Raw genomic sequence first — 21,115 nt, 5'->3', positions numbered from 1 at the left:
ATTGACTACCCGTGTGTACACACTTTTATCTCAGAGCAAAGTAGCGTACAGGGAATAAAACATTGTTTTTAAAATATTTGGACCAAGTCTGGAAGGAGGGGTTGCCCTAGGCCATAAACCAAGCATCACAAATACCAAGGGTGATAAATCGTGCTATAACAAGGACATCATGAAATAGTTCATTAGCTGCCTCTATCTTCCTGCAAGAAGATATTTGTATTTCCTAGATTAAATCTCAAATCAGTTTGATATATTTGTAATAACACCTTAGTATAAATACTTCATAATTCAAAGTATGTAGGGTGGATTATTAGACATTTCTATAGATTTCTTGATCAAAATACTGTAAAACCATTGGAGCATTGACTGAGCCAACAAGCTAGATTGATGAATAAAGACCCGATATTTTAAAGGATTCATGTGTAGAGCGAAGTGTAGACAACTATTTTCTCACGTTGTTGTTATCTCTTAAAGTTTTTCATACTGTTGATCTAAATCTGAATGCCATAATACATGTTTTCTACAGATAATCTAAGTTAAGGACTTCTTAGTTTCTCCTTAGTTTAGGTTGTTTATTTTAATCTATAGCAAGGGATTCTTAATTTCCCTTTGTTTCTCATTACCCTATGTTCCTCATTTCAATCCCAGTTTGAGAATTCTTAATTGCTCTCTCACCCTGGTTAAAACCTTTTCCACCCCCTTGGCCTAAAGACCTACACTTTGTTATGCTATCTTTCCCTTTGAACATTCCCTTTAATAAGTTGATCTAGTTCTGCTGCCCTTATTTTGACTCCATATGCCCAATAGTCTGGAGACATCATTCTATCCATCTGTTTCAAGGATTCCACCACCCAATCTTCAATACAAATCAAAACCCCCTCTGAACTTTCATAACTAGCCTAAAATCCCATTAAACAAAGTTAAATCATATAGAGAGAGCCCTCTCTAAGCATTAGGAAGGCTAGGTCCCGATCTCCAAAAGTGGTTAGTGGTTACGCTAGTGATCTCCTTCTTTAACCTTGGGAAATTATTGGGTGATAACATAGTGGCGACCATACTGGGGAGAACTAACATTTTCTTCAGAAATCTTTTACAAGTTTAGATCTGATCTATGATGGTGGACAATGATCACACACACAAAGGTTAAAATTATCCACTTGGCAACTCCAAATCAATTTCACAATCAAGACTCCACTGGAGGAATTAACCTAAAAGAACTATATGAAAAGATAAGGATTTTAACTTGGATTGTTATCCAAGACATTATGTTCTTTCTCATTGATAAAGTTTGTCAATGTATATTGTATTTTATACAAGATTTTAGATTAATTTTTTATTATTCCCCTTTGAAAATTGTAGATATAAAGTCTCCTTACACATTCGAGCAACATTCTCCTAAGTCTTATGAAGATTACTTTCCAATTGAGGCCAAACAATCAAGACTAATCATACAATCCCTGTACATAACCCTGTACCATATAAAGTCCCTGATAGATATAAGCCACTCATCTTACCTCCTATACTCCATGCTTTCCTAACAATTATTACAAGTATCTCCCTAGATTTGATGGAGAGAATGATATCACAACTCAAAAACATATTCAAGGTTTTGAGAACTATCTAGACTTATTCGAAATTGATGAAGATGATGTTATTGTCAGGCTTTTTTCTCTTTCTTTACAAAGTAGAGTAAAGAGTTGGTTCAAGAATTTGCCTATTGCAAGCATCTCAAATTTCCAACAGTTTGTCAAAATTTTCCTTGATAGATGGATAATCAAAGTCAATCTTCTTGTGATCATAGAATAATATAATCAGTTAAAAAGACAGCCAAATGAAACAATAAAATAGTTTTCAGACAGATTTAATCAAGCCTATTATTCAATGCCATTAAATATAAGACCTCCCCTTGATTCAGCTCTTTTGCATTATCCAAGAGCATTTGATCTAGAGATATAATTTCAGCTAAGAGAAAGAAACCCCTCAACACTGGAATAAATGCAGAACATTGCAGTAGATGTAGAAGTTAATCTGCAAATTAGAAGAGAAAATTTCAAAGAAAAAGTAGAGGAAAACAACATTGTAGAGGAAAAACTCGACATTTTGATGAAGAAAATAGAGGAGAGGATGCTGAAGATCACCATGAAAGATTATTTTTTTCTCAAAATCACCATGACCCATTTATTTCACAAAAGGAAGAGGTTGAGATTCATGAACAAATTCCTACTAATTCCAACTACCATAGATCAGAAGATAGATTCATAGAGCAATATGTGGAGGAGAATTCTCCTGATCTAATGTGTATGTTTGATGACATTACTTTTTTTGATGACTTGCCTAAATATGATCAGTATGATGATAATAATGTTCTTCAATCCAAACTAACTTTACGGAGCAATCAGAAACTAGTTTAGGGAATAGGGAAATGCAGTTGCAGCAACCTCAAAACAATGACCATCTCATCCATGTCAGCTATGAAAGTGAGGAAGAAAGTGCAGAAAATTTGGAAATAAGTGGAGCTTCTTTGCCTCTTTGTTTTGAATCATTTCAATTTTTAAAGGAAATGTGGTATAAAATCTCTAAAGAAAAGGATGAGCAACTTGTATAAATCTATGAAGTTCCATTCAAACCTATATGCAATAAGTTGCAGCAATCCATTAACAAACTATGAGAGTCAAAATCAAGATGATAAAGGTTTCACCAAACCAACATTTCAATCAGTAGAAGTATCACCACAAAGCTTATTTGAAAGTCTACAGGCTGTTAAATATAAAAGTAACATTTCAGTTTCATGGCATGGAGGCCATCCAAAACAATTGTGCAGTTGTTTAAATCAGTTGGAAAATAGTGTATATATTTTGGAAGATCCTTTTGTACAGTTTTTAGAGTCTACAAAGGAAGGCAAGTATTTCCTTATCTTCTCATTGGTTGACAAGGTTATATTTGGCTTTAGAATCTCAATTTTAATCACAAACAAGCCCAAGAAACAAAATCCACCAATGTATATAATGCTTGAATGGTTGCATTGGTTGTTTCATTTTACCTAACCAACAGTTGGACAGCTGATTAGAGTAAGTAGGTAGGATTTCTGTTTGAATAAGTTCAGTTTTTCAGCATCAAGTTTATATTAGATCAGATTTTAGTTTGCAGAAAAGGGTGTATTTTTAGTTCAAGAGTTTTAGTCACAAGGATTATACAACAGAGCTTATACATGTTTGGGATTGGCCCAATGGATCAGGCTACTAGTCGACAGTGTTCTTGACATTTCACAAGGAAATGCCATCCCCAAGTGGAGCCACTGTTAGGTTCCTATACCAATAGGAGTCATAATTTTGAATGACTAAGGTTAAGCCTTGAAATATTGTACATACCTTTTCTTTTTGCAAATGTTTTCCATATTAGAATTAAAAAATGTAAAGAGGGTATATCCTAAAATAAAAATCAAAGGACAAAAGAATAAGAGAAGGTCAAAAGAAAATGAAAATATATGAACCCCAAAAACAAAAAGACCATGAAAGTGTGCAAGTATAAATTCCACTACTATTTACTTTTATGCATAATAATGATTGTGTGCAACTTGTTATTCGTGCCACAATCCATGGTAATCAAATAGTTTAATCTTGGTTATTCCATGCTTTGAATTTTATGTTTATAGATTAGAGAATAAAATCTGACCAAATAGTTTAATCTTGGCAGATCATAGTTAGGTAGAGAAAATAAAAGGAGCTCATAAGCTTAATCTGAGCCCTTGGATGATATAAGGTTAGAATTAGATAGTTTGCTTTATGAAAGAAAAATAGATGAATAAGAGTTTGCTAACCTAAATTCACCCTAAGAAATGAATAAAATATGTTAGAGGTAAGAAATGGGTAAGTAGAAGAAAGGTTGTTGAGCTACAAGTTAACTTGATCAGAACACATACATCATGCTGATACACATCTTTCAACATGTATGGTCAACTATGAAGGCAAAGACAAAGGTTTACAAGTTCATGTGATTAACTCCCCCTCATTCACTTTTCCCCTTCACTCACTAATTTCCTATCCACAAGTATATTCTAAGTACTTTTAAATCCTTCAAGTCAAAGAGGCTCAGAGTATTTCTTTGACTATTGGAGGGACCGGACCCTCGACTTAATGACTTATGGACACAAGTGCTAGAATCCCCTTCAGAAAAACATTTCCCCTTCATAAAATCCATTTCCCCTCATCACCCTAAGAAAACCTCTTTTCCTAAGGTGAAACACCATTTACCTAGGAAAAGTAATACCCCCCCCCCCCCCAATGTAAATCCCTTTCCACTCAAAAAACCCACAAAAATCCTTTTTCCTAAGTATAAAGTTAAGTGCGGTAATACTTACACTTTTACCCTTTTTCTTAGGAAAACCCACTCCGCCATCGCATTTTCATATTAATTCCTAACATTATTGTATAACTCCGATATAACCCTTTTCCCATATAATAATTAAATCCCTATTTAAATACCCCAACCCTTAGTTTTAAATAAAAACTATATAAACTACCCATATCCCGCTACAACTTTACTTAGTTTACCTAATCCCAGTAAAACTAAGTTAATCTCATTGAAAAACCTCACCCGATCCCCTAAACACACAATTAAGCCCCGCCCGATCGATTATCCCATGATTAATCCCTAAGCTAATCCCAAACCGCTGCGATTAAACCCCTAGCCCCCCCTCAATTCCCATTCATTTCCTCCGTGCAACTTCTCCACCCGACTACTATCAGATCACAATTGCTCATCTCCAACGACCCAAAACCATATCGGCCACGCCCGATGGACTGCCTTTACCCTCCCGATAAGGCAGTTTTCCCCCGACCTCTGATGGCTACGTGTCAAGCCCCGACGTAGATCGGGTGACCCCTCCTCAAAACCGCCCATGCCACAAAAGTGGTGCGACGACTCTCAAAACCGCCTCCTGTTGATCTGATAAACCGCTCATCCTTCGAAATATGAATTTCCGCACCATTTTCAAAAGTTTTCCTGTTAAGCTTTAAACATTGAAAACCCATGTTTTCAAACCTTTCACCTGTTTAACTGTGTAAAAACCCTTCAGCGCCACCCTGAACCTCTGCGACACATTTCTACCTCTGTTTACGTCCTAAACACTGCCACGACCCCTTTCCCATGCATCCTTGTGTAAATGAAACCATCAAGCGCCCTTCCATACAGACCGAAGCTTTCTTAATTATTATTGAATTTTTCAGGTTATCAGACGAAGCCAGAGCTTGGATAAACAATTCTGATACTAGTCACAGACCCTGTTTACTCCAAAACTCAACCAAGAAACCTGTTAAAAACCTATATACAGAAGAAGAAGACCAATATACCGGGAACATAAGATGAAGACAATAACACATAGAGCCGAGAAGAAGACAACTGCACAGATCAATGACAATCAGAACAGAGGAACTAGACCAAAGATGCAGTTAGAAGACAAAAGATGAAACATTCAGACTTGATCAAAATCCACTTCTCGACGCTGATACACATGAAAAACAAAAGAATTTACTGTTGAAAAACACAGTAAAAGGTTAATTGTGCAGTAAAAAGGGAAAACACAGTGAAGGATAAAGACAATTCATCAGAGTGAAAGAGTATCAGTGATAGAGAGTATAAGATGAAAGACAGAAGTAACTAAAGCCTCCAACGTGATAATTCAAACAACAAAGAGCATAAAGAGCTAAAACAAACCATAAAAGGCAACAGTACCACAATAAAAGGGACAACATGAAACAGTTCATTAGCTGCCTCTATCTTCCTGTGAGAAGATATTTGTATTTCCTAGATTAAATCTCAAATTAGTTTGAGATATTTGTAATAACACCTTAGTATAAATACTTCATAATTCAAAGTATGTAGGGTGCTTTCTTAGACATTTCTATAGATTTCTTGATCAAAATACTGTAAATCCATTGGAGCATTGACTGAACCAGCAAGTTGGATTGATGAATAAAGACCCGATATTTTAAAGGATTCATGTGCAGAGTGAAGTGTAGACAAGTATTTTCTCACGTTGTTGTTATCTCTTAAAATTTTTCATATTATTGATCTAAATTTGAATGCCATGATTGGAATATTGTATTAGAATTTGATTAGTTACACTTTATATAACAATTAGGCAAATACATGTTTTCTACAGATAATCTAAGTTAAGGAATTCTTAATTTCTCCTTAGTTTAGGTTGTTTCTTTTAATCTATAGCAAAGGATTCTTAATTGCCATTTGTTTCCGATTACCCTCTGTTGCTTGTTTCAATCCTGGTCTGAGAATTCTTAATTTCTCTCACCCTGGTTAAAACCTTTTCTGTCCCCTTGGCCTAAAGACCTGCACTCTGTTCTGCTATCTTGCCCTTTAATGAGTTGATCTAGTTGTGTTGCCCTTATTTTGACTCCATATGCCCAATGGTCTAGAGACATCATTCTATCCATCTGTTTCAAGGATTCCACCACCCAATCTTCAATACAAATCAAACCCCCCCTTGAAATTTCATAACTAGCATAAAATCCCATTAAACAAAGTTAAAGCATATAGAGAGAGCCCTCTCTAAGCATCAGGAAGCCTAGGTCCTGATCTCCAAAAGTGGTTAGTGGTTACCTCGGTGATCTCCTTCTTTAATCTTGGGAAATTATTGGGTGATAATAGGTTGGATGGAATACCCCTTGACATGACCTACAATAATCGAACCCAATGTAGACTCCAGACACTCTACATTTCATTACCTAGGAATATGTTCTCCTTCAATTCTTCCCATTGAATTTGCTTTCTTATTATTTTCATAATCAAGGCAAAATCAAATTGAGAATTTCTTGTTGCATTTTTCAACAATCCCTCTCAGCAAGAAAGGGATTATCAACCACCCCCATCATGTACTTATGGAACTCAAAATTCCCTCTTGACAAGGCCTTTGTCAAAATATCAACATCTTTTTCCTCTGTTGGAATGCACTGCAACAACATTACTTGCCTATCCTGCAAATGGTGATACCAAATATCTATACGCTTGGATCAATCGTGAAAAATAGGATTTTCAAAGATTTTGATGCTTATTTGATTATCACATTAGATCAGAGTTGGATACATCATCTGACCAAACAATCCAACAATTATCTTTCTCATCTAGATCGCCTCACATGCTGCTTGATTGACAAACATGTATTTTGCTTCTGTCGAGCTAAGTGCTATAGATATTTGCTTCATGTTGTACCAAGAAACTATTGTGGACCCAACACTGAAAAATCCACCTGATGTACTGTTTCGGTTTGATGGACTCCCCACCAAATTTGCATATGTGAAGCTACAAAGCTTCACTCCCTCTATCCATCTGTGCCATAGTCAAAACTGGATAATGCCTCTAAGGTATCGTAGAACATGCTTGGCTACCTTCCAAAATAATTTAGTTGGCCTAACCATAGCTTGGTTCAACTATTTGACTTCATAGTACATATCTGGTGCATCATATTAGAGAGTGGAGGATTCACTTCGCCAGTTTGCTTGTGCATCTCCATTTGATCAATGGGATGTATGTCCTTTGTGTTGAATTCAAAGGTGGTGCTCTTGTAGTCTGTTGCTGATTTTGGTTGTGGAATATGGGCCTCAAGAAAGACCATCTGCATTTTACCATGCTCTGTGTCAAAGACTGACAACAACCTACTCTGTGAGCTCGAGGTCTACTTCCAGAATTGGTTATAAGTGTTGTTTTTTAGAATTTCATTTCTGAGCTTTATCTCCTTGTACCTGTCAAAAATCATCTTCTCTTTTTTCATTTGGATAGTTTATGATTCCATCTCAGTTTCCTTGTGACCTTGTCAATATGAAGGTTCAAAATGAGATGTTGTGAATTTGATAGTTGCAGGTGGTGAATTTGTGATGATGATGGCTGCTTTCTCTTTAGTTTCTTTGTCCAATTCTACTATGGGAGTTACCTTTGCTATCTTCCTATAGCCGATTCTGAATTCTTTAGCTTCAATCCAAGTTGTAGAAAATGATCCTTCCTCCCTTTGTCTTTTATTTCATTTTTCCTAAGGAATAGGAGTCTGTAAACTTGAAGTAGAAACAAGCTATTCTTCAGCTTCATGCAAGGTATTTTCTGCCCACTCCAGCTGATTGGCATACTGTTCTATGTCTGGCCTTGAATTATGAATGTAAGGAGTGCTTTTGTTTTCCACTCTGAGCTTTGAGATGATGCCACAGGGGTCATAAGACCATGTAAAGCTCAAACTGAATTTCATTTCTTTAAGTATTCTACCTGCCTCTTCACCTATTGTACTTGTGTTACACACAAATGGGCCCACCTGTGTCTTTATCCTGAATTGTGCCTTCTTCTTGACCACTACAAAGTGGATGTCACCCAGATTCAACATCTGCCTGATATACTCCAGGTCCTTATTGGGAGGTATTTGGGGAGTTTGTAGGGGGCCAATTCACATCCATACACCCTAATTTCTATGTAATTTTGGTATAGGTACCAATATGCAGTCTTTGATTGGTATGACAAGTGTAAAATTATCTTGATATCCTCACTGATTCTCGGTTGTACTGCACTATTCAGAATGACGGCTAGATGAAAAAAGTATTCAATAAACTTCTTATAATTGAATTCTTGTTGTTCTGTCATGACCAATGAGGTCCAAAAGATAATTGGCTACTGGTTCCCTGCATCATCAATCTTTTGCAATGCAAAACTGAATTTGCATGCCTGATAATAGAGGAACATATAAATCAAAATAAAGGTGTAATTGAACACTTGTTCTGTTGGAAACTTCATGAATTGGATAATCCAGTGCTAAATAGAACTCTTGGATAAATCATTAAAATCTGGTGAATATCTATTGACGCATCCCCTGATGATGGACTCACTTGGTAGTCCGAAATGTTGGGTTCACAAAACTCTATAATGGGTCATTCCTCATCTATAAAACTTTATGAATTGTTCATGGATATTATCAGCCAAAAATTGACTAAAGTTGTGTTGGGCATTGGATAATCCAATGCTCCCCGTGTGTTTCGTGACATGGACTAACCACCTCTCGAGGATCTATTAACTCTGGCGATGCGTCCGTTTACTAACACCTGCGGGTTTTGGTATAACAACAATTGTGATCCCAACAAATGGTATCAGAGCCAACTCCCAAAATAGTTGTAACTCCCACTACCCAGTGCTCTCTGTCCACTGCCAACTCCTCTCTGTCCCCTCACAGTTCTTTGTTGTACGCTGTACGTTGCTACCAAAATTCTTTGATAGCCTGCGCCTGACATTCACCTGAACACTGCTGCCTGACACTACTTGCGCTATCTGGCTGTCCTAACTGTCCATAAACGTTTCATAATTTTAGCGCTGTCCATCCACAGTTTTTTTTCGTCAGAAAATGTCCTCTCCACGATAATCCTGCCAGGTGTGAGAATCCTCGTGAGCTCCAGCAGCCATTGCTGTGTGTGAAGTCCAGAGACCAAAACGATCGCATCTAGTGACCACAATTTCAAATTTAATTTTCCTCTAACCGATCTGCCTGTGTAATAACATGTAAATCAACATGGGAGTCCTAGTCCTAGTCCTGCTCCAACTCCAAACCTAAATCTCAGCCTGCCTTCTCCTCCCTCGGTTCCGACACCGCGCGAGAGCCCTGACTCCAGTGATTTGGCCGACGAAGAAAAACTTGAACACACCAAATCTTCCAGCAGAATGTGTACAGGTCGAAAGGCTGGAGTAGCTGTTGCAGTGGTCTTTGGCGTTGCATTCGCAGTAGGTGGTTTTGTAATTTACAAGAAGAGGCAGGAAAATATTCTCAGAGCTCGGTACGAATATGTAGCACATCGAGACCTTCTATAACAGGTTTTAATTTTTAAGGCTTCTTTATTTGTTTAATTAATTCAAGCTCTGACTTGAAAGTTTTGAATACCCCAGCTAACGATGGCTACATGAATGGTCACGGAGTCCGTGATCACTAAGACTGCGGGCTGCGGATCCATTTTTGCTGCGCAGCAGAAGCGTGGCTGCTACTGAGCATGGTGTTAAAGTGTGGCTTCTCAGCGTGGAGTGTTTTTTTGTGCCGGCTTCAATACAAAAAGTCCATTCTCTATTGCTGTTTATGGGATTCATTCATGTCATTTCGAGCTACGGTTGCTGATGGTTATTGTTTGGCTTCGATATTCTTTTTTCTGTTTCATACAGAGTGGATAAACCCCATATTCGTTGGGCATTCCTTATTGTATAATTTATGACATGGTATTTTAAGTATAACTGCATGGATATGGAAAAAGGGATGACTTAATATATTTCTAAGAGGGTTTGTAACTTGTAATATTGAGAGTCCAAATACGTATGGACTACGTTCTTCAGCGTTTTTAGTGGATGCAGTGCTTTATGCTGTTGAGGGTATTTTTTTTGTGGACTTAGTGCAGATGAATGTGAATTGACATTTGAGTTTGCTTTCCAGTCACATCAGAAGTATTTTTTTTTTCATTAACAGTAAAAGTTTTGCAGCAGAAGCTTTTTTTACAGTATGCATTCAATCATATCCATGGTGGGAATAGTTCTCACTGGCAAGGAGAACTATCCTGAATGGTCTCGGATGATAAAACACACCCTCATTTTCAATGAGTTATGGAAAGGAGTGTGTGTCGGAAATGGAGACAATGAACCAGTACAGCCTACCTCAGACAAAGAGCTCGTCATTTGGGAAAAAAAGAACAACAAATCTTATGCATTAATCACAACATCTGTAAATGAAGAGGTGAGTCGCCATATTTCGTCATATTCAACTGCCTTTGAAGCCTTACAAAAGCTAAAAGAACTCTATGACTCACATTCTGCACTCGAAGTTGTTCAACTCATGATTAAACTCTTCACTCTTGAACTGCAAAATAATGATCCTCTTGCTCTTGCATCTAAAGTAAAGTCTATAATGCATGATATCAAATCCACTAAGGTTGAATTGGATATTCCTCTTCTTGCTTTTCTCAAGGCAATTTATCCTACTTACTCCAATTATCTTGAGTCATTGTAAGCAAATGGAAATCTCAAAGATATAACCTTTGACTCTCTTGTGAAAAAGTTTGCTGAACGAGAGAAAGCTTTTGGAAAGAAGATAGCCCCTAAATCTTCTGAAGAGGCTGTGTGCCTTGCTCATAAAGAAAAGCATCCTGCTCAAGATTCTACAAGAGGAAGAGGAAGATATTTCAGAGGCAGGGGGGGCAGACATTCTCAAGGAGAAAAGGCAGATTTTCACTACATTCGCTGCAAAAGAAATGGATCACATGATGCCTCTACATCCAAGCTACCATGGGACAAAATTGAGCAGAAAAGAAACCAACAGAAAGGTAAAACTGATGATACAGACAAAGGTAAAGCACCTGAATCCGCTCACTATGTTGTGGCACAATGTAATATTGGAGTAAACGAAGATTTATTTAATGCTTCACTTGCTTCTTGGAAAAATGATTGGTTGCTTGATTCAGGAGCAACCTGCCACATGACTCATAGAAAATATTTTTTTGAAGATTTCACTGACAATGTTGATGGAGCAGTATACTTGCAAATCAATCAAAATCAAGCCATCAGGGCTTGGCACAATCATGCTTAAACTGCCTGGTCTTCCAGACTTTCTTCTGGATCATGTTCTATATCTCCCACAGCTCAAGGGAAACTTGTTGTCCTTGGTCCACATCCGCCAGCAAGGTCACTCCATTCATATGTTTGATGGCAAGCTTGAGGTAAGAAAAGCATTTGACCACTCACTTGTCATGAGGGGAATAGAAGAAGAAAGGCTTCTCAAACTGAAAGGAACCTCTACTCATGCACAACATTTCTCATACAATTCTCATCATGAAGAAGGTACACTTCCATCAAGTTTATTATGGCATGCTAGATTTGGACATTTGAACTATGACTGTCTCCGCTTGTTGAAGAAAAATGGTGTTTCTGGTTTGCCTACAATTCCTAGGAAACTTAAGCAATGTGATGCTTGCATTCTAGGAAAGCATACCAAACAGTCCTTTCATGATTCACATTCAAGAGCACATAGAAAACTTGAACTCATTCATTCAGATTTATGTGGTCCAATGTCTGTTCCTTCTAAAAATGGAAATAAATATATCATGACATTTATTGATGACTACACCAGAATGTGTTGGGTTTATTTATTGAAGAACAAATCTGATGCTTTTCAAACATTCAAGAATTTTCATAAATGGATTGAAAATGATGCACAATCTCATATTGGGTCTATTCGCACTGATAATGGAAAAGAATACACATCAAATGAATTTGAAAACTATCTTCGCCAACATGGGATCAAACATCAAACAACTGTGCCTTATAATCCCCAATAGAATGGTGTCGCTGAAAGAATGAATAGAACAATCTTAAATATGGTACGATCCATGCTCTTCTTCAAAAATGTAAAGATAATGTTTTGGGCTGATGCTGTTCTATGTGCTGCATATATAAAGAATAGATGTCCATCTAATGCTATTAGAAACAAGACTCCTTATGAAATGTGGTATGGACATGTTCCTTCGGTAAAGCATCTCAGGGTCTTTGGTTCCACCTGTTATGCCTTGATACGAAAGGTACATAGAAACAAACTTGGTGCTAGAAGTCGTAAGTGTATCTTTCTGGGATATTCAAACACCTCCAAAGCATACCGCCTCTATGATGAAGTAAATAAGAAATTTGTTGTTTCTAGAGATGTAATTTTTCTTGAATCATCCAAAACTGACAATGTTGTTGAGCGGTAACTTGATCGCTTGGATAAATTCACAAAAGCAAAATCATTTCAAGAATTTGATAATCAGATTCCACATCTTGAAGGGGGGATTCCTGTTGACACCTAATCCTTGTGATTGGGTGAATTTATGTAAATAAATAAATTAGAAATATGAACAGTCATTGGGAGATGAACTGAACAGTGTCTCCCTCATGTATATAACAAACACCTACATGATGGAATAAAATAGTTGAATCATTTTTGCCTTATGGAGTTACTGCCTGGCCTGAAATGGTATCAGAGCCAAAGGTCTCGAGTTCGAATCACACTCGGCTCGCGCCTGGGGGGATATTGTTGGGCATTGGATAATCCAATGCTCCCCGTGTGTTTCATGACATGGACTAACCACCTCTCGAGGATTCGTTAACTCTGGTGATGCGTCCATTTACTAACACCTGCAGGTTTTGGTATAATGACAATCGTGATCCCAACAAGTTGAACACCAAGGAGGGCTTTCTGTCTATGGAAAATATGGAAAGGAATCCTAAAATGGGCTCATCTACCCACTAATTAGAATGATAGCCTAAAATATAAGAAATCATGGAAATAATTTTCTCGGCCTAATCAGGGAAGACAGAAGAAGGATATGGAGGATTCTTTTTGGGTAATTTGGCATTCTCTGGCAATAAAATCTCAAAATTTTGGCTCTGGTGGCAAAGTCCAGCTTTTGATAAAGCTGGGTGAGGGATTCTAGGGAGAAAGGGGTAGGATTTTCCACAGTGGGGGCCAACATCATTTAGTCAATGGACTGGGCTGTGATGGTGAAAGGAATGTCACCTGTAGGAGCAATAATGGCTCCTTGGGCAGGATATAGCAAGCTTGACATCTTTTGGTAAATTCTGGAGCTTTGAATGTCAAGGGGAAAATATAATGGGGGAGGTTTGACGCCTAGAGTCCAATCTCATTGGTTTTATCTGTGTGCTTACACTCCAACCAGTGATACAATTCAGAAAATCACAGTCACAAAGAGTTTCATTTATTCTGTAATCCTTATCAGCTAAAGGTGTATGTCTAAATCTACAAAAGGGGGAATTAAAGGATTAATATGCTTATCTTCAGTTTTAGTTTTTGGAGGCATGAATGTAAAATTCTAAGTACAGGATGAATTTGCAGATGAGCTTACCGAACACATTAGGATAATGGACTTTCAAGAGAAAATGGAAAGGAAATGTTAGTTTATGTCGTAATCTAGTCGCAGAATCACTTTGATAGAGATTGCTATGGGAAATTGTAAACAACATAAAAAAGCAGGTAGTGAAAAGGGGTGAGAATGGCGGGCTTCAAGGCATTTAAATGTTGCGACGAATGTCCCATTGGAAATGGCGCGGACTGTTAGGCTGAATGGTTACTCGAAGAAATCGAAATAAATGAAGAATGATTGTTTTGGCCAGGAACACATTTAATTGGTCCAACGGTCATGCCATGTGGTGGGCGGAGAGTGGTGGAGGAAGAGTGGTGGGGCACGACAAGATGGATGAGGGAAAGCGGTTTCCGGAGGGGGTAGCGGGCAGTTAATGGTTTTAGTGGGGGGGGGAGGGGTGCGAAATCACCATAGGGTGACATGTAAGGGATTGAGCCCGACGGGGGAAACTGCTTTCCGGACCCCCCCGGCCAGTAAAGACAGAATGGAAAGGGGTGGCCAAAAACGGATAAGCTCCATGGATGAAGTGGGGGAGTAGATCCCGAGGGTAGTGAGTTGAGTGTTATTTGATATGAATACGACAGAGAAATTTTGTTAGCTTGCACTTTTTGACCTTTGCTTCCCGACTTAGGATAAGGGAAAATGAACAGATGAAAAATATCAACCTTAGCGAACATATTTTCCCTTTTGAACTTAGGATAAGGGATATATAATGAAACATATAAAAGGCTTTATCCCATCATGCACATTACGACCTTTTATGATATCCTCAAAACTTAGGATAACATTTATATATGCAAATATTTACCAAATCACCCAATCTACCTACCCTTAGCTAAACTAGCATTTTTTATTTTTGTCTCTAGGGTGCACTTAGACTAGCAAACCCATTTTTATTTCTTTTATGCATAATGAAAAACTATATAACCTATCCCTTATTTATCCTATTGATCCAGATTAAACATTTGGATCAATGTCATTTTCTACCTAACTAATGATTTACCTAGATTACACTGTTGGGTAAATCTTCTCTATCTTAATTTACAGAAATTGAAAGGAGTTTAATCATGATTACACTGTATGATTAAACTAATGTTAATAATTGTGGATTTTGAACAAGTTGCACACAAATTTTATTTTACAAAAATGAAATAAAGAAAAATATCTATGAGTAGTGGCATTTAAACTTGCAAAACTTTCAATATTTTTTATTTATTTTTTACTTTTCTTTCTTTTGGCAGGGTTCAATCTTTTCTTCTTTTTCAATATTCTTGTTTTTTTTTTGTCTTTATTTTTCTTCTTTATACCCTCTTTTCATTTTTTAATTCTTTTTCTTTTTATTTGGAAATCATTGGCAGATTGACAAGTATTTACAAAATAAGATTCCTGAGATAGAATTCTCAATTACCTTGAGATCCTATAAATTATAGGACCCTAACAGTGGCTCCAGTTGGGGATGGCACTCTCCTTGTGAGGTGCTAAGAACATCTGATCAATAGCCTTGGGTGTCTTATTTCAGCAATATCTACCTCTGATTTCTTTGTTGCAGTACTTATGGTAACTCATCAATAGAAGCTCAAGGCCTTCTCTGCGGGCTTCAACTTCTGTTAATAGGTCACCCAATCCAAACAATAAGGACAATGAAATTTACAATGATAAATGGTAATAAAATATCTATTGCTCGATGAAATTGTGTTTGAGCATCTTGCCATTGAAAGGTCCACTAATTAATTCTGTCCCATCCAAATTTCTGATAAAAAATGCATTATTTCCTCTAAAATCATAATGACATAACATCCCATCTATAAATTGTCAAATTTTCCATGCTTCCCTTTATCCTCTCTTCTTGAATCCCACTTTAAGACTTTATCACCAATGGTGAAATCATCCGCTTTTGTCCTTTTGTCAAAAACTTTCTTAATATTCTCATGGATGACTTGAGTCTTATTATAAACTTCTTCCCTAGATTGCTGCAACTGGATTATCTGATCAATCCTCCTTTGAATGTCATTCGACTCAACCTGCAATCCATGAATTAACTTCATGACAGGAACTCCCAAAGAGGATGGAAAGACATCATCGATTCCATAAACCAATTGGTATGGTGACATGCCAATTTATTTCTTTGTGGTGAGCCTATCAGTCCAAAGTGCATTTATGAGTTTGTTGTGCCATGACTTTTTATTGTCTGCTAACAGCTTCTTGATAATATCTACCAGACTTTTATTTGAAGATTCATCCAACCCATTCCCTTGTGGGAATTAAGCAGTTGAATTCCCAAAAGTGATGTGATATTTATTGCAAAAATCTATCATTTTCTTAGATCTAAAGGTTGCAACATTGTCTGTAATAAGCTTGTTTGGGTAGCCAAATCTAGACACAATGTTGGTTTCTAAGAATTTGATAATCACAACATTTATGGGTAGTCTAGAAGGAGTGGTCTCAATCCATTTGGTGAAGTAGTCAGTAGTAGTAAGGATCCATTTATGTTGAGCAGAAGATCAAGGATGAATTTATCCAATGAAATCCAATCCCCATTGTTGGAAAGGGATTTCAACAAATATGGGCTTCAAAGGTAGAGGCAAAAGCTTTCTTTTTCCCTCAAATATTTCAAACTTGTTGCAATAGGTTACCTTTTTATGAACATCTAGGAAAAGTGTAGGCTAGTAAAAACCAACTCTAAGGATCTTATTGGAAGTGGTTTTCCAATACAGATGGCCACCACAGTCACCTTCATGGAATTCCTGCATTGTTTTCTCTGCATCATCTCTCAATAGACACCTTAGTAGAAGCTCACCAACATCTTTCCAATACAAAACATTTTCTATGATGCAAAATTTCACTGCCTTTAACTTCAGAAATATAGCCTTTGTTTTTGTTAGACCAAGAGGAACATTTAAATTAAATAAAACATAAATAAAGTCTACATACCAATTTGAGGTCATGAAAGCGTCATTTACTTGTGGAGTCGCCTGTTTCTCTTGATCATCCAATTCAGCTACAAAGTTGATATCTAAAGCATTAAAATTAGATTTAGCCATCAATTTGGCTAATCCTTGTCCTTTAATGAGCTTGGTTGGCTTGATTTCCATGTCATATTCCAGTATGATGGCAACCCATTTGCCTCTTTTTCCATCTGGTCCATTCTGTGTCAAAATATCTTTGACTACAACATTCGGTACATAAGCAATTATATGAGAATGAAGTATATATACTCTGAAATCTTTAATTTTTTTTATCAGTGTGAAAGCCTATTTATCCATTATATTATACTTGAGAGCAGCATCCCTCAAGGCCTTGCTAAAGAAAGCAATGGGTTGTTCATATCCATCATCATTTTTTTGCAAAAGAACAGCTGCAACAGTATGTTCAGAAGAAAATGAAAAAAATTAAAAAATCCTGAATAAAATCTAGACTAATAAGGACTGGTGCCTTTGTTAATGCTTGTTTAACCTGGTCAAATGATTGCCTAGCTTCAAGGTTCCACCTAATTTCAAAATCTCGTTTTAGCATGTTTGTGATGTTTCTGAGAAGTTCTGCAAGGTTAGGGATAAATCTTCTCAGGAAGTTTATTCTCCCAATAAATGACTCAAGTTCTTTAATATTTATTGGATGATTTATTTTCAGAATAGCTTCAATCCTTTCAGGATCAATTTTAATACCTTCCTTGGATATTATATGACCAAGAAGTTTTCCATCTTAAAGTCCAAACACTGTTTTTTTAGGATTTAGTGAAATCCAAAACCTCCTACATTTTTCAAACACTCTTCTAAGGTGCATCAGATGCTCTTCATCAAATTTAGAATATATAATTATGTCATGTAGATAGATCGTGATAAATCTATCAATTTCACCAGCAAAAGCAATATCAATTGCTCTTTGAAATGTAGCCCCAACATTCGTTAATCCAAAAGGAATTTTCACATACATGACATTACCCCATGGAGTGGTAAATGATGTTTTGTCCTAATCCTCTCGATGAACCATTCTGTGTCAAAATATATTTGACTACAACATTTGGTACACAAGAAATTATATGAGAATGAAGTATATATACTCTGAAATCTTTAATTTCTTTTATCAGTGTGAAAGCCCATTTCTCCATTATATTATACTTAAGAGCAGCATCCGCAAGGCCTTGCTGAAGAAAGCAATGGGTTGTTCATATCCATCATCATTTTTCTGCAAAAGAACACCGGCAACAGTATGTTCAGAAGAAAATAAAAAATGAAAAAATCCTTAATAAAATCTAGACTAATAAGGTCTGGTGCCTTTGTTAATTCTTGTTTAACTTGGTCAAATGATTGCCTAGCTTCAAGGTTCCACCTAATTTCAGAATCTCGTTTTAGCATGTTTGTGATGTTTTTGAGAAGTTCTGCAAGGTTACGGATAAATCTTCTTAGGAAGTTTATTCTCCCAATAAATGACTCAAGTTATTTAATATTTATTGGATGATTTATTTTCAGAATAGCTTCAATCCTTTTAAGATCAATTTTAATACCTTCCTTAGATATGATATGACCAAGAAGTTTTCCCTCTTCAAGTCCAAACACTGTCTTTTTAGGATTTAGTGAAATCCCAAACCTCCTACATTTTTCAAACACTCTTCTAAGGTGCATCAGATGCTCTTCATAAAACTTAGAATATACAGTTATTCATCTAGATAGATCATGATAAATCTATCAATTTCATCAGCAAAAGCAATATCAATTACTCTTTGAAATGTAGCCCCAACATTCGTTAATCCAAAAGGCATTTTCACATACATGAAGTTACCCCATGGAGTGGAAAATGATATTTTTTCCTAATCCTCTCGATGAACTATGACTTGATTATAACCTGAGAATCCATCTAATATAGAAATCCTAGAAGAACCAACTACCTTTTGCAAAATATGATCCATTTTAGGTAAGGGATAGTTATCTTTTAGGGAAACTCTGTTTAGGTTTCTAAAATCTATACACAATCTAATTTCACCTATTTTCTTCTTGGTTGGCACAATATTGGAAAGCCATTTAGAGTACCTAAGAGGAACTATGATATTAGAATCATACATTCTTTTGATTTCCTTTTCAATTAAAGGCATCAGAATTGGATTTATTCTGCGAAGTTTTTGTTTAAATAGTTTCTGATCTTCTTTAATTGGAATTTTGTGTTGTATGATTTCTGTAGCATATGTTTTAAGATCTTCATAGCTCCAAGCAAAAACATCAGTAAATTCCTTGAAGAAGGCAATATATTTTTGTTTTCCAACTGTTGGGATTGATTTAGACAGTTTTATGATTTTAGGGTATTTTTCAATACCTAAATTACAATCTTCAAATGTTGTTCCTGAGGGCTCAATCTTAGGATTTTTAGCCACATCATTGAAATCAAATAATTCTTCTAATGGAACTAGACCTCTAGGAAAAACATTATCTATAAGCTGGAGTGTTTCAAACTCTTATTTTTCTGGGTCTATTTCAAGCAATTCTAGTTTATTTACTATTTTATCTACGGGTGTATTTACATATAAATTATCTAATTTCCTTTCTGGATTAGAATGTTGAACAATTTAACTATCTACTTCATATTCCAAATCAATACTGTCATCTTGAAATTCATCTTTTGATTGCAGAAAATTTTCATTCTAATTATCATTTCCAAACACTTGCCAATACCTCATTTTATTAGGTATAGCTGGTCGGTGTTTTACCTCTAGTACATATTCTTGGTTAGGATAAGGCATTTTACAAGAGCTGGCTGAAAAAGCCAAATTGTTTGGAATGTTGTTTTATTTTCTAGGAATTGCAGAAAGGTCGTATTCAAGGAAACTTTCTAGGAAATCAAGCACAACATTTCTATATGCTCTCATCCTGGGATGTTTGGCTAAATATTCTCCTTTGGTTTGTTTGATTATTAATTCAACATCTCCTTGAATGGAGATTCTTTTAGCATCTAACTTTTTTAACATTTACAATCCTAAAATAAGGGCTTCATACTCTGCTATGTTATTGGTACATTGAAAATTAAGTCTGTATGAGTGACCCTCGGCATGATTATTCCTTGTATTAACCACCCAAATTCCTACTCCAGGACCATCTTTGCTGCAAGAGCCATCAAAACTCATGTTCCAAAGAGGTTCAGGAGCAGTTTTTAGTTCTGCTATTTGTGATTGGGTTGGGTATGTTTTAGAAATTTTAGTTTTAGCATTGATTACTTGAGTTTTGACATCCCCATCATTGTAAAGAATGAAAGAATCCAAATACGAATGAACAGAATAAAGTGGACAGTTGTGAGATTTGTCTTGCCTCCTCACCATGAATTTAATCAATGTTTCCCTATATAATCTTCTTTGTTGCCCAAAGACTGGTATGGTAGCAAAGGTCATATCCATTCGTAGGGTACCTTGTAATTTTTCTCCCCATGAGTGTGACAACAACATGCCATACTTAGTGGAATATATGCAACCACTATGTCCATTACTAGACTTTTAGTAGGGATTTGAGCTAAAGTAACACATAAGTCTTTGATAGACCTAGGCATCTAACTTTGCTAGAATCAAAGGAATACAAGTCTTTATAAGGTCTAGAATGTCAAGTCCTAATTTCTCCATAATAAATTTAGGCATTAAATTATGGGATGCACCTAAATCTAGCATAACATTATGGAGAATCTTGTCATGAATATTTAGGATAACATAGAATGGAGGAACTCCTCCTTCTTGTGGTTTGCCCTCAACTTCCAGTCGAAATAAGTTTAGGTTGGTTATCATTCATATTTATAGAGTCAATGTTTTCCCCTATGTTTAAGGCTTTCATTACTTGCAGTTTGTACATGTTTTTGTTCATTAACTCTATGAGAGGAATAGGGATTTTCAATTTATCTAATTCATTCTCAATGTTGAATGATGTTTGAATCTTACTTAAGTTAGGAAGTTTAGATTGATCTATGATTTGTTTAGTCATAGACTCTTTTTGTTGACTGGTGGTTGGGACATCTGTTTGAGTATTTTTTGAAACATTGTCAACAACCTTTTTGACAGGGATTTATACTTTTTTCTTACTAGAATTATCCACAGTTTTCTTAGGAAGACTATCTGTGGTTTTCCTAAGTTCATTTTCAGATGACTTAGCAAGATTATCTAAGTTTTTTGTGTTGAGATTGTCTGGATTCTTTTTTCTCCTAAGGTTGTACTACCTATGGAATTC

This window comes from Pinus tabuliformis, chromosome 6 (assembly GCF_031772625.1).
Source record: "Pinus tabuliformis cultivar Carrire ecotype Pingquan chromosome 6, CPIR1, whole genome shotgun sequence".
In the NCBI taxonomy this organism is placed as follows: domain Eukaryota; kingdom Viridiplantae; phylum Streptophyta; class Pinopsida; order Pinales; family Pinaceae; genus Pinus; species Pinus tabuliformis.
This window is presented reverse-complemented; position numbering follows the sequence as displayed.